This window comes from Bos indicus, chromosome 4 (assembly GCF_029378745.1).
Source record: "Bos indicus isolate NIAB-ARS_2022 breed Sahiwal x Tharparkar chromosome 4, NIAB-ARS_B.indTharparkar_mat_pri_1.0, whole genome shotgun sequence".
In the NCBI taxonomy this organism is placed as follows: domain Eukaryota; kingdom Metazoa; phylum Chordata; class Mammalia; order Artiodactyla; family Bovidae; genus Bos; species Bos indicus.
Genome location: NC_091763.1, coordinates 81,142,621 through 81,156,700, shown reverse-complemented (window position 1 = coordinate 81,156,700; position 14,080 = coordinate 81,142,621). Strand labels below are relative to the sequence as shown.

General features: G+C 37.2%; 1 protein-coding gene across 13 annotated transcripts in view; it reads left to right on the top strand.

The window, feature by feature from the left end:
* Positions 1-14,080, top strand: part of SUGCT (succinyl-CoA:glutarate-CoA transferase) — an 861,197-nt gene that overhangs the window by 92,487 nt on the left and 754,630 nt on the right. The gene's annotated exons all lie outside the window — the stretch shown is intronic.

The window sequence follows — 14,080 nt, the reverse complement described above, 5'->3', positions numbered from 1 at the left end:
TTTTTTTTTTTAATTTTTATTTTTTAACTTTATAATATTGTATTGGTTTTGCCATATATTGAAATGAATCCGCCACAGGTATACATGTGTTCCCCATCCTGAACCCTCCTCCCTCCTACCTCCCCATACCATCCGTCTGGGTCGTCCCAGTGCACTAACCCACCTTTTTTTAAAAGATTTTTTTTTGATGTGAATCATTTTGAAAATCTTTATATAATTTGTTACAATAATGCTTCTGCCTTATGTTTTGGTTTTTTGTCCACAAGGCATGTGGGATCTTAACTTCCAGATCAGGGATCGAACTTGCACCCCCTGCACTGGAAGGTGAAGTTTTAAACACCAGGGGAGCACCCTATTCCTACCTTTTCAAATGTGTATTTTAATGACTTGATAATCCATGTAGATTAAATGAATACACTGCCATAGACAGCAGAATGTTAAGTGTTCTGCATGCTGATGGTTTGTTATCATGTTCAAAGGCTGGTCTTAATAAGCCACTGGTTCTATCTAATTTTTGTCATAACTCAATAAGGCTAAAATAATTTTTTAAACCAGATTATCTGTTGGGTTTATGTGGCTTATTCTGGCAACTCCATGCATGTGGTTATCACAACTGCATAAAATATTTGTAACCAGTTTATCTTGGAGGGTTCAGGAAGAATTGTATTGGATAACCTATAGTTCTCGTGTGGACAGATATTTCATCACAAATAATTTCATTCAAAGTCCATAGTAATGGGGGAGGGAGGAGGGAGGAGGGTACAGGATGGGGAACACGTGTATACCTGTGGCAGATTCATGTTGATAGGTGGCAAAACCAATACAATATTGTAAGGTTAAAAAAAAATATATAACACACTAAAAAAAAACCAAAACAAAGTCCATAGTGTAGTTCTTTGAGACATCATTTATTGATAAGAAATGAAAATTAAATGAAATAGGTAAACTTATAGGGTAGAGAAAGTCCTCACGAGTTCCTCTGTTTTGTTTCTTCTAGGTATGACTTACCTAAATCATTCCAGATATAGATAACTCTTGACTGAGTTATATAAGATTGACTTCAGAGGGGGCGTGTTAAAAATAGGATTGTTTATATGCTGATCTTAGTGGATGTGAAAGATGTTTCATCTCAGAAATTAGAGTCATTGATGTTTCGTTTAGATTTGTTTCTCTGATCCATTAGCTCAGAAGCTATAGTGCAGAAACTAAAACTGGGAAACTTTTTCTTGAAGAACAACATGAAGCAAAATAACTTTTCAAATTGTTTCTTAGGCCATTCCTTAAAATATCCCAATTCCCCAACCATCCATTCCATTTTCTCCCAGTCTAACCCTGTTTAAACTCAAGAGGACAGCCAGGCCGGATGATATTTTGGGCATCTCACTGTGGGAGCCAACTCAGAATGATTTAGATGGTATTTAATCACTAGACAAAAAAATAGTGTGTTTTGTGTGTTAATGTATCTTTGAAAATTTGTAGTTTTGTCTACTTTTTAATTTAGCAGGCTCTCAGTGAATGGATTCTTCTAGTTATTCTTTGAAGAAGTTTTGGTTTACATTTTCCAGAGTGGTTAAAGTATGTTTCTCTGTAGATGCATTCGATTACTTGCCACTCACTTACATTTTGTAGAACAAACTCTCCTACATCAGAACTGATTATTTCTTACTAACAATGTAGTACAAATGACAAACCAACTCACGCATTTAAAAATTTTGCTTTTGGACTTTCCTGGTGGTCTAGTGGTTGAGACTCTGCATTTCCAATGCAAGGGGTGCAGATTTGATCCCTGGTTAGGGAACTAAGATCCCCCCATGCTGTGCAGAATGGACAAGAAATATAAACAAATAAAAAAATTTGCTTTCTAGGGATTGTCTGAAGAGGAGTGATGATGAACATTGGAATTAGGATAATATATGGAGGCAAGATGGTAGTGAAAAGAACAGAAGCTTTGGGGTCAGGATTCCTGAGTTCTAGTTCTAGTTGTATCTTTTGGTCTCTATGACTTTGACAAGTTAATTTATCCACTAAAATGGGGATACTGTTGGTTCTTGTGAAAGTAAAAGTCACTCAGTCACATCCAAGTCTTTGCGACCCCATGGACTATATGGTCCATGGAATTCTCCAGGTCAGAATACTGGAGTGGGTAGCCTGTCCCTTCTCCAGGGGATCTTCCCAACCCAGGGATCGAACCCAGGTCTCCTGCATTGCAGGCAGATTCTTTACTAGCTGAGCCACAAAGGAAGCCCAAGAATACTGAAGTGGGTAGCCTATCCATTCTCCAGCGGACCTTCCTGACCCAAGAATCAAACTGGCGTCTCCTGCATTGCAGGCGGATTCTTTACCAACTGAGCTATCAGGGAAGCACTGATAGCACTGATCGGTACTTACAGAATTATCACTGAGAGTTAAATGTAACCACATATGTTCAGGCACTTTGAAAAGTTGTACGTACATGACATTATGAACATACAGGAGACCTGAAGGTAGTTTATTACTGGCTTACTAAATACAAAATAGTTAAGAATCCAAACCTGGTCATGAAGGCTTAAGAAAGGCAGTTGAATCCAGTAATGTGCTGGAGGCAGTGGATTGAGGGTCAGCTGATTTGGAGTCTCCTCCCAACGTAGCTTCTAAATGCTTATTACATCTTATACTATTTACTTAACCTAGCTGTTCCTTAGTTTCTCATCTGTAACAAGGATTGCTTCCTCCTAAGGGTTGTGCAAAAAGTTAGTTAGACACTGATTTTAAAGTGTAGTATAGGATGTTGCATTCTGTAAGGCTGATATCTCTAAGTTGTTACCTTTAAAATTTGGAAGGGCAGAAAGCTTTATTATTAGGAAGAAATTCTTAGTGTTAGGTAAGCAAGCATCCACATGGAATCCAGAGAATGGCACAAGTCAGTTTGTTACATTTTCCCATAAGTTGCCTGATGTGCAAGTGAATCAGGAGAATGGACTCTTAGAAAAGAGTCTTAAATCTTTCTTTACTTCCCTCCTCCTGGCATCCCACTTTATTATGTTTTTGGCTTCTGACCTGTGCTTTGTTGGTGTTGAGAAGGAAGTGTGAGTGAGAGATGGATTAGAACTTTGAACCTTTTAGGATGTGATTAATAAAAATGTTCCAGGCTCTAGGTGGAACATCTAAAAACTTGCTCTTGTTGCTGTAGTGCATTACAATGCTAACTCTCTTTTCTTTGTCTCGCCAGGGATCTCTTTGCCAATAAGTAGCAGAGGCTGATCTTTTAACACCTGTATGCTTTGCTGCTTCTCTGCCTCCACTGATAAGAGGAATTAACTATAGAATCTTTTCAAATTCTAAAAAGAGGTGATTTTGGTTGGAGGACTCAGAGTCACTAAGTCACACAGGTGATAGATTTTTTTAATGCCCATTTATAGGTGAAAAAGTGAAGGTGCTTACAGGTAAATCTACAGCTTTGAGTTTCATGTTTCAGCCATTAAACAGAATTTTCTTCATGTAGAGGAAGTGTTACTCTGTGAAAACTTGTGATTGTCATTATAAGCATTTTTTTTTTTTTTTTTTTAGCATCGATGAATGGTTCGAGTAGATTACTTATTTGGAACAGGAGGTTCAGACACTGTAGTTCCAGACTCTGTACTCATGAAGTGTGAAGGCAGGGACCGTGGTGACCGTGTTCTTCCTATTCATTAAAACCCTTGTGTGACCTGAATATACCATTTTATGTTCTCTGTACTGCTCTATTTCTACTTAAAGATTCTTTTCCTAACTAGGGCTGCAAGTCATACTTACAGTTGCTTTCATAATCAAAATATTACCATGATATTAAGAAACTTAATTTCCTGTTGATTTTTCCCCGAATTGACTTAATTTTAATCCCTCCTTTACCAATCAGTAATCAAAGTCTGTGAATTCAAATTTCTAAGGATCTTTTGAATACATACATTCCCTCTTTCCTCTATCTTGATTGAGGTTCCCATATTGTCTCTCTCCCCTGAGCCATTTCAAATCTTTCTGGAGGGTCTTCTATCACCACCCCAAGTTTCTTTAAAAAGTCACATTTATACAGTCTTTTATACTCATAAAGTGCTTTTTTATACAACTTTTCTTTAATTTTCATGCCAATTGATGAAGTATATTTTATTACCAACATTTTATAATTGAGAAAAAACTAACAAAGGCTCAGAACTTCCCAAAGCTTATGCAGTTAGTAAATGGTCAAATTCATATTTCAGAAAATAGATCATTGAAAAAACTCATGTGCCCCAGAGTAACAACAAAATTTTCTATAGGTTGCATTTGTATAATGAATGACTCATTGTGAAATAAAAAATATGACATAGAGACATGGATGTATTTAAGAATAACTTTTTATTTTGGAAATGAAACCAACTTCTTTTAAGAAGTTTTAACGTTTTTGTTTTATGAAGTAATTAGGTTGGGTAATAGACTAAGGAGAAAAATGCTTGGTGACCTTTCAAATTTATGCCTGTTTATTAACTATCTGCCAGCACTGATTTAGAGTTTCTTATGCACTTTTTAACCAAAGTTTTAACAAGTAACTTAGAAAAACAGCATTTTTCCTTTTCCCTTCTCTCCTTTCTTTCCTTTAAAAAATCTATTTCATTTGGCAAACTCTGAAAGTAGTGAGGATAGATATGGGGAAATACAAAATGTTCAACACTCTTAAATTGTATCTGGGAAATAATCTTTTTTATATTCTTAATTTTTTAATTAAAGAGATTGTGCTGTAAAGGAAACAAATGAACACCTTTACAGGTGAATAGTTTTTTTTTTTACCACCTTCTTCTCTAGACTGAATAATTTTCTAAAATTTTATCAGTAAAAACCACAAACATTTCTGCCATTTTGAAACTGTCAAATTTTATTTTTTAAAGAAATAATTCAGATTTTATGTTTCAAGTTTAAAATTTAAAGGCAATTTTATACTTAGAGAAAAGTTGCAAGCATAGTACAGAAAGTTCCTATACCCTTCATCTGGTTTCCTCTAATGTTAATGCTTTACAAAATCATAGTATTGGGTTGGCCAAAAAAGTTTGTTCAGGTTTTCTGTACCGTTTTATGGAAAAATCTGAACAAACATTTTTGCCAACCCAATACAATGATCAAAACTAAAAATTAACAGTGGTATGATACTATTAGGGTTTCCCTGGTGGCTCAGCAGTAAAGAATGCACCTGCTAATATAGTAGATGTTGTTCAGTTGCTCAGTTGTGTCCAACTCTTTGCAGCCCCATGAACTGCGGCATGCTAGGCTTCCCTTTCCTTCACTATCTCCCTGAGCTTGCTCAAATTCATGTTCACTGAGTCACTGGTGCCATCTAACCAACTCATCCTCTGTTGCCCCCCATCTCCCCTGGCCCTGAATCTTTCCCAGCATCAAAGTCTTTTCCAGTGAGTTGGCTGTTTGCATCAGGTGGCCAAAGTACTGAAGCTTCAGCTTCAGCATCAGTCCTTCTAATGAATATTCAGGGTTGATTTCATTAAGGATCAACTGGTTTGATCTCCTTGCTGTCCAAGGGACTCTCAAGAGTCTTCTCCAGTACCACAGTTCGAAACATCAGTTCTTTGGTGCTCAGCTTTCTTTATGGTCCAGCTGTCACATCCATACATGACTACTAGAGCTTTGACTGATGGAAAAACTAGAGCTTTGACTAAAAGAACCTTTATTGGCAAAGTGATATCTTTGGATTTTAATACACTATGTAGGTTTGTCATCGCTTTCTTCCAAGGAGCAAGCTTCTTAATTTTCTGTCTGCAGTCAACATCCACAGTAATTTTGGAGCCCAAGAAAATGAAATCTGTCACTGTTTCTATAGTTTCCCCATCTATTTGCTGTGAAGTGATAGGACTAGATGCCATGATCTTTGTTTTTTGAATGTTGATTTTTAAGCCAGGATTTTCACTCTCCTCTTCCACCCTCATCAAGAGACTCTTTAATTCCTCTTCACTTTCTGCCATTAAAGTCGTATCGTCTGCATATCTGAGGTTGTTGATATTTCTCCTGGCAATCTTGATTCTAGCTTGTGAGTCTTCCAGCCCAGCATTTCACATGATGTACTCTGCATATAGAGGCTTCCCAGGTGGCACTAGTGATAAAGAACGCACCTGCCAATACTGGAGACATAGAGATGCAAGTTCAATCCCTGGGTCAGAAAGATCCCCTGGAAGAGGGCATGGCAACTCACTCCAGTATTCTTGCCTGGAGAATCCCGTGGGCAGAGGAGACCGGTGGCCTACAGCCCATGGGGTTGCATAAAGTTGAACACAACTGAAATGACTGAGCACACATGCATTCATTCTGCATGTAAATTAAATAAGCAGGGTGACAGCCTTGACGGACTCCTCACAGTTCAGTCCCTGGGTGGGGAAAATCTCTTTGAGAAGGAAATGGCAACCCACTCCAGTGTTCTTGCTGGGAAATCCCATGGACAGAGGAGCCTGGCAGAGTTCAATCTGTGGGGTGGCAAAAGAGTTGGCCACAACTTAGCGACCAAATAACAACAATAACAATGATACTATTAACTGCACATTTCATTCAGATCTACCTAATTTTTCCACTAATGTTCAGGTTTTACTTATAATGAGTTTTTAATACATGTGGTTTGAGTTGGCAAAAGAAAATAACATTGAAACAGTGAGAATGGAGAAATACACAAATGAATATGTAAAGTGAGTAACTGGGAGGACTCTTAATATTTTTTATATTGTACTTTGTCCTCTAACTATAACTGTATGTCTTAACTCTTAAGTAGAATCTTCTTCTTGTACCTTTGTTGATGATAGGCATACTCGTTTTAGCTATTTAGGAAAATCATCACAAATTGTTCTTACAAAGGCTACATTAACTTAATATACAAAGCAGTTCCTAAGTGACCATGAAAAAAATCATTCTACTGTTGATTATTAGAGTTAAAATTTAGTAAAATAAAAATATTGCTTGATTTCCAGAAGTCTACATATCAGTTTAAACCCACTTCTTCCAACAAATTATAATGAGATTCTAGGACATATTGCTTAACAAGGTCAGTGATGACCCATTTTTTTATGTTGTATTTCTACTTTTTATATTAAAAAGCACACAAGTTAAATAGACTTGTGTCTATAGATACAAGACAAAATATATAGACAAAATATTTTGATGCATATACAACCCATGTAGTAACTGGCTGTGCCTGAATTACCCATTTATCCTCAAATACATTTATTAAGGATTGTGAGGGATGAATTCCTATACCCATTGACATAAAAAATTGTTCAATCACTAAATCGTGTCTGACTCTTTGTGACCCCAGGGACTGCAGCACTATAGGCTTCCTGTCCTTCATATCTCTCAGAGTTTGCTCAAATTCATGGTTTATTGAGTCAGTGATGCCATACAAACATCTCATTCTCTGTTGCCCCCTTCTCCTCCTGTCCTCAATCTTCCCCAGCATAGGGTGTTTTCCAGTGAGTCAGCTCTTTGCATCAGGTGGCCAAAGTACCACCCCATTTTTCTTAGACTTGAGGAGAAGAGATGCACTGGCTTGCACTGTCACAGCATTAGGGTTTCAATGGGGCTCCAGATGTAGAGCTCCATTTCAAGCGTATACACAGCCCCTTCTCTGATTCTGCCTGATTGCACCTGGGAATACTTAGTCATTTGACAGCCGCAGTGTGGTTCTCTGTGGGGTTTCCAGCCTGCTAAATGGTGATTTATTTTTACTTCCTTATTCCTCTGGCATGCTGACAATTCTTAGATGACAGGAATGTGATTATGAAGGATTTCCAGTGTATGAGCATAGTCATCTCTGAATTATACTAGAATACGAACAGGTATGTCCTCTTTAATTATTGTTACCAAATCAGATATGCAAATGACACCACCCTTATGGCAGAAAGTGAAGAGGAACTCAAAAGCCTCTTGAAGAAAGTGAAAGTGGAGAGTGAAAAAGTTGGCTTAAAGCTCAACATTCAGAAAACAAAGATCATGGCATCCAGTCCCATCACTTCATGGGAAATAGATGGGGAAACAGTGGAAACAGTGGCAGACTTTATTTTTCTGGGCTCCAAAATCACTGCAGATGGTGACTGCAGCGGTGAAATTAAAAGACGGTTGCTCCTTGGAAGAAAGGTTATGACCAACCTAGATAGCATATTGAAAAGCAGAGACATTACTTTGCCAACAAAGGCCCGTCTAGTCAAGGCTATGGTTTTTCCAGTGGTCATGTATGGATGAGAGAGTTGGACTGTGAAGAAAGCTGAGCACTGAAGAATTGATGCATTTGAACTGTGGTGTTGGAGAAGACTCTTGAGAGTCCCTTGGACTGCAAGGAGATCCAACCAGTCCATTCTAAAGGAGATCAGTCCTGGGTGTTCTTTGGAAGGAATGATGCTGAAGCTGAAACTCCAGTACTTTGGCCACCTCATACGAAGAGTTGACTCATTGGAAAAGACTCTGATGCTGGGAGGGATTGGGGGCAGGAGGAGAAGGGGACGACAGAGGATGAGATGGCTGGATGGCATCACCGACTCGATGGACGTGAGTTTGAGTGAACTCTTTGAGATGGTGATGGACAGGGAGGCCTGGCGTGCTGCGATTCATGGGGTCGCAAAGAGTCGGACACGACTGAGCGACTGAAATGAATTGAAACAGCCTTGCATGAAATATAACTTCTAGAGTTCCACTAAATATATGTTCTTTTGTTGTTGTTGTTCAGTTGCCCAGTCGTGTCTGACTTCTTGTGACCCCATGGACTGTAGCACACCAGGGCTCCCTGTCCCTCACCATCTCCCGATGTTTGCCCAAGTTCATGTCCATTGCATCGGTGATGCCATGCAGCCGTCTCATCCTCTGATGCCCTCTTTTTCTTCAATACAAGAGACTAGTTCTTTAGCAGGCCTTTAAAAAGATTTTTAAAATTAATTTTATTTTTGTTTATGTTTATTTTTCTGTTTTAATTACCAGCATCATGATGGTATTAATATTTAAACAATGAAACAGCTTTATGGAGACATAATTCATGTACCATACAATTCATCCATTTAAAGTGTGCAATCCAATGTTTTCTAGTATATTCACAGAGTTGTGCAATCAATTTTAGGACATTTTTATCATCCCCAGAAGAAACTCTAGGCCCATTAACAGTACTCCCTATTCCGTCTTGCTTTCAGCCCCAGGTTCTACTTTTTCTCTCTATGGATTTGCCTATTATGGATGTTTCATAAAAATGATATATAATGTGTGACATTTTGTGACTGTTTTCTTTTTCTTAGCTTAATGTTTTCAAAATTCTTCCATGTTGTAGTATGTATTAGTTCTTCATTTCTTTTTATTGCCTAAAATGTCCTATCATATAGCTATACCACACTTTATTTATACATTTTTCAGTTGATGGATATTTGGGTTATTCCCACTCTTAGGTTACTGTGAATAATGCTGCTATGAAAATTTGTGCACGTTTCTTGGGGGAACATATGTCTTTTTGTGTGTGTGTTAGTCGCTCAGTCATGTCTAACTCTTTGCGACCCCGTGGACTGTAGCCCGCCAAGCTTCTCTGTCCATGGGATTTTCCAGGCAAGAATACTGGAGTGGGTTGCCATTTCCTTCTCTAGGGGATCTTCCAACCCAGCGATCAAACCCAGGTCTCCCACATTGCAGGCGGATTCTTTACCAGTGGAACCAAATATATCTAAAAAATCAGTGCCAAATTGAAGATCATGAGGATTTACTCCTATATTCTTTTTTAAAAAATAGTTTTAGCCTATATGTTTAAGTCTATTGTCCATTTAGAATTAATTTTATATATAGTGGGGCTTTCCTAATAGCTCAGTTGGTAAAGAATCCGCCTGCACTGCAGGAGACCTGGGTTCGATCCCTGGGTTGGCAAGATCCCCTGGAGAAGGGAAAGGCTACCCACTCTAGTATTCTGGCCTGGAGAATTCCATGGGCTGTATAGTTCATGGGGTCGCAAAGAGCTGGACACGACTGAGCAGCTTTCACTTTATATGTAGTGTGAGGAGGGAGTCCAACTTCATTCTTTTAAGCACTTTTTGAGGACCGTTTCTGAATTATACTTGGTATGCTTGTCAAAACTGAAGGTGAGAATTTCCATTGTCTGTGTTTCTACCTGGGCTATCCATGCGGTCTTGTTTACAATAGCTTTGTAGTAAGTTTTAAAATGGGAGGTATGTGTCCTCCACCTTTGTTCTTTTTCTAGGTTGTTTTGGCTATTCTTTGTCCCTGAAATTTCCATATTAATTACTTTCTAAGACACCTAGGATTTTGATAGGTGAAATTGCACTAAATCTGTAGATCAATTTGAGAAGTATTGCAATATTAAAAAATTTGAATCTTTTGAAACATGACAGTGAGGTGTCTTTCCATTTATTTAGATCTTCTTTAATTTCTTTCAACCGTATTTTGTAGCTTTCAGAATATGTTTGTATTTTTTTTGTTAAATGTATTCATATTTTAGTTTTCTTGATGCTATTGTAAATGAAATTGCTTATTAATTTCATTCTTGGTTTATTTATTCTTTACTGTGTAGAAAAAAATATTAATTTCTCTATGGTGCCTTATATCTTGCAAACTTTCTAAACTCACTTATTTGTTCTAAGAATTTTCTTAGTGGCTTCCTTTGTATTTTCTGTATAAATAAGTATGTCACCTGCAAATAAAGTTAGTTTCATTTCTTTATTTCCAGTCTTTTTTTTCTTCCCTAACTGCACTGGTTAAAACCTACAGCATAATGTTTAATTGAAGTGATGAGAGCAGACATCCTTGTCTTGTTCCTAATGAGGAAAAACATTCGGTCTTTCACCTTTAACTATGATTTTAACTTTTCTTCACATTTACCCTTTAAGGGCTTGAAGAATCTTCTTCTATTCCTAGTGTGTTGGTGTTGAATATTTTATCATGAAGGGTTTTATCTTATGTTTATCTTGACTGTTGTAGTTCAGTCGCTAAGTTGTGTCCACCTCTTTGCGACCCTGTTGACTGCAAACATCCCAGGCTTCCCTGTCCTTCACCATATCCCTGAGTTTGCTCAGATTCATGTCCATTGAGTCAGTGATACTATCTAACCATCTCATCCACTGCTGCCTCATTCTCCTTTTGCCTTCAGTTTTTCCCAGCATCAGGATCTTTTCCTATGAGTTGGCTCTTCACATCAGGTGGCCAAAGTATTGGGGCTGCAGCTTCAGCATCAGTCCTTCCAGTGAATATTCAGGATTGATTTCCTTTTTTTCTATTTATTCTTTAATCAGTTTCAGTAGTTTGTATCTTTTTAGGAGTTTGTCCATTTCATCTAGGTTATCAAAATTGTCAGTGTATAATTCTTCATTTTATTTCCATATAATACTTTTTATTTATGCAAGTTGTTAGTGATGTCCAACTTTCATTCCTGATGTTAGTAATTTGAATAGTCTCCTTTTTTCTTGGATGATTCAGCTAAAAGTTCATCAGTCTTACTGATCTTTTCAAAGAGCCAACTGTTCATTTTGTTGATTTTCTCTGTTGGGATTCTATTCTGCATTTCATTAGTTTTGTTCTAATATGTATTATTTCCTTCCTTTTGCTTGCTTTAGTTCAGTTTGCTCTTCTTTTTCTGATATCTTAAAGTAGAAAACTAGGTAACTGATTTGAGATCTTTCTTCTTTTTTAAGTTGGTATTTACAATTCTTCTTCTTTTTTAAATTGGTATTTACAATTCTAAATTACCTTCAAATACTGCTTTAGCTGCATCCATAAATACTGGTATGTTGTGCCTTTATTTTTATTATCTTGAAGTATTTTCTAATTATATGATTCCCTCTGTTACTGGTGTTTTGGGAGTACACTGTTTACTGTCCACATAGTTTTGAGTTTCTCCAATATGCATGTTATTTACTCGAAATTCATTTCATTGTGATCTGAGAACATATTTTGTATGAAGTCACTCACTTAAAATTTATTTCAGCTTGTCTGATGGTCTAGGATATGGTCTGTCCTAGAGAATGTTCCATGTGCACTTGGGAATGTGCATTTTATATCTGTTAGATATACTTGGTTTATAGTGTTGTTTAAACTTTTTATTTCTCTTTCTAATCCTCTGTCTAGTTGCATTGTTCACTATTCACGTTTCAGGTTTGACATCCCTACTAGTGTTCCTGCAGGGTTTATTTCTCTCTTCCGACCTGTTACTTTTGCTTTTTGTATTTTGGTGGTTCAATTTTTGGGTGCCTGTATGCTTTTGTTATACTTCCTCGTGCATTGATCCTTTTTTTGTTATAAAATCTCTCTGTTTTTCTCTGGTAGCTTTCTTTTTGTTTCTTTTAAGCCTATTTAGTCTGATATTCATATAGTCACTCCAACATTCTTATGTGTGCTGTTTGCATGATATATTCATTCCCATGCTTTTATTTTCAGCCTATTCATATCTTTGAATCTAAAAAGTGTCAGCAAGTTTCTTTACCTGAAAACAAAACTCTTTTAAAAAAAATTGGATTATAATTGCTTTACAATGTTGTTTTAGTTTCTGCTGGACAACAATGTGAATCAGCTGTATGTATACATATATCCCCTCCTACTTGAACCTCCCTCCCCTCCATCCCACCACCCTAGGTCTTCTTCACAGAGAGCAAGCCTCTTTAAATTAGTATTTCACGTGGCAGAAATTGTCGTTTTTCAGCAGTGGCAATTTTGTTTCTAATATATGGATGACAATGTTTATTTAATAGTCAAACATCTCACTATTATGCTGGATAATGTAATGATGTTTTTAGAATATTAGGTATAGTCTCTGCTTTTCAGGAAATTTAAAATATAATATAAAGGATTTATTATCTTATTTGTCCCTATTTGTCTGAAAAGTATGGCAGAGAAAATGTGATTATATTAATATTATAGTGAGAAAGCAGGTGATGTCTATAAACTTAAGTTTGAACTCGCCTCTCACTTTTAATATATTAAAGTCTTAAATCCAAATGATGGCATTAATTTTAAATTTATGGATTCATGCCATTAAAAGTTTTGCCAGTAATAATAGAAGATTCCCAGAAATTTCCAGTTTTTGTAGCACTATCTTCCTTGAAATTGTGTTGACAAGCAGGGGGAAAAAATTGTTTATTCACTAAGTTGTGTCTGACTCTCTTGCAACCCCATACACTGTAGTCCATCAGGCTCCTCTGTCCATGGGATTTCCCAAGCAAGGATACTGGAGTGGGTCTCACTTACTTGCTTTTGACCTATTCAGCTGTCTTGTAAGATGATTAGCATAGTTTGTGTATAGATTTCAGAAAAGGAAAAATTAGCTTCTGAAAATGACTGAACAACAGCTGGAATTAATGAATAAGGAGGTGAATGAATTAATATGTCAACCAGGTGAACTGTGAAATGTAGGTTTTATAGGCATTATGTGCAATGAAAGACTTAGCATAATTCAAGGTAGTAAAAAATAGAAACTGACTCAATAATGATTAATAATAATGTTGATAAAAAATTTGATAGCTAATTTTTATGGATACTTTTTGTTTGCCTTGTTCAGTCACTCAGTCATGTCCAACTCTTTGCAAACCCATGGACTGCAGCATGCTAGGCTTCCCTGTCCTTCACCATCTCCCGGTGTTTGCTCAAACTCCTGTCCATTGAGTCAGTGATGCCATCCAACCATCTCATCCTCTGTCATCCCCTTGTCCTCCTGCCTTCAATCTTTCCCAGCATCAGGGTCCTTTCTGATGGGTCAGGTCTTTGCATCAGGTGGTCAAAGTACTGGAGATTCAGCATCAGTCCTTCCAATGAATAGTCAGGGTTGATTTCCTTTAGAATTGACTGGTTGGATCTCCTTGCAGTCCAAGGGACTCTCAAGGGTCTTCTCCAACACCACAGCTCAAGAGCATTAATTTTTTGGTGTTCAGCCTTCTTTATTGTTCAGCACTTACATCCATGGACTGAATAGTCCATAGGGTAGCAAAGGGTCGGATACGACTGAGCCATTTTTACTTTCACTTTTCTCACACCCATACATGACTACTGGAAAAGCCATAGCTTTGACTAGATGGACCTTTGTTGTCAAAGTAGTGTCTGCTTTTTAATGTGCTCCCTAGGGCTTCCCTGTTGGCTC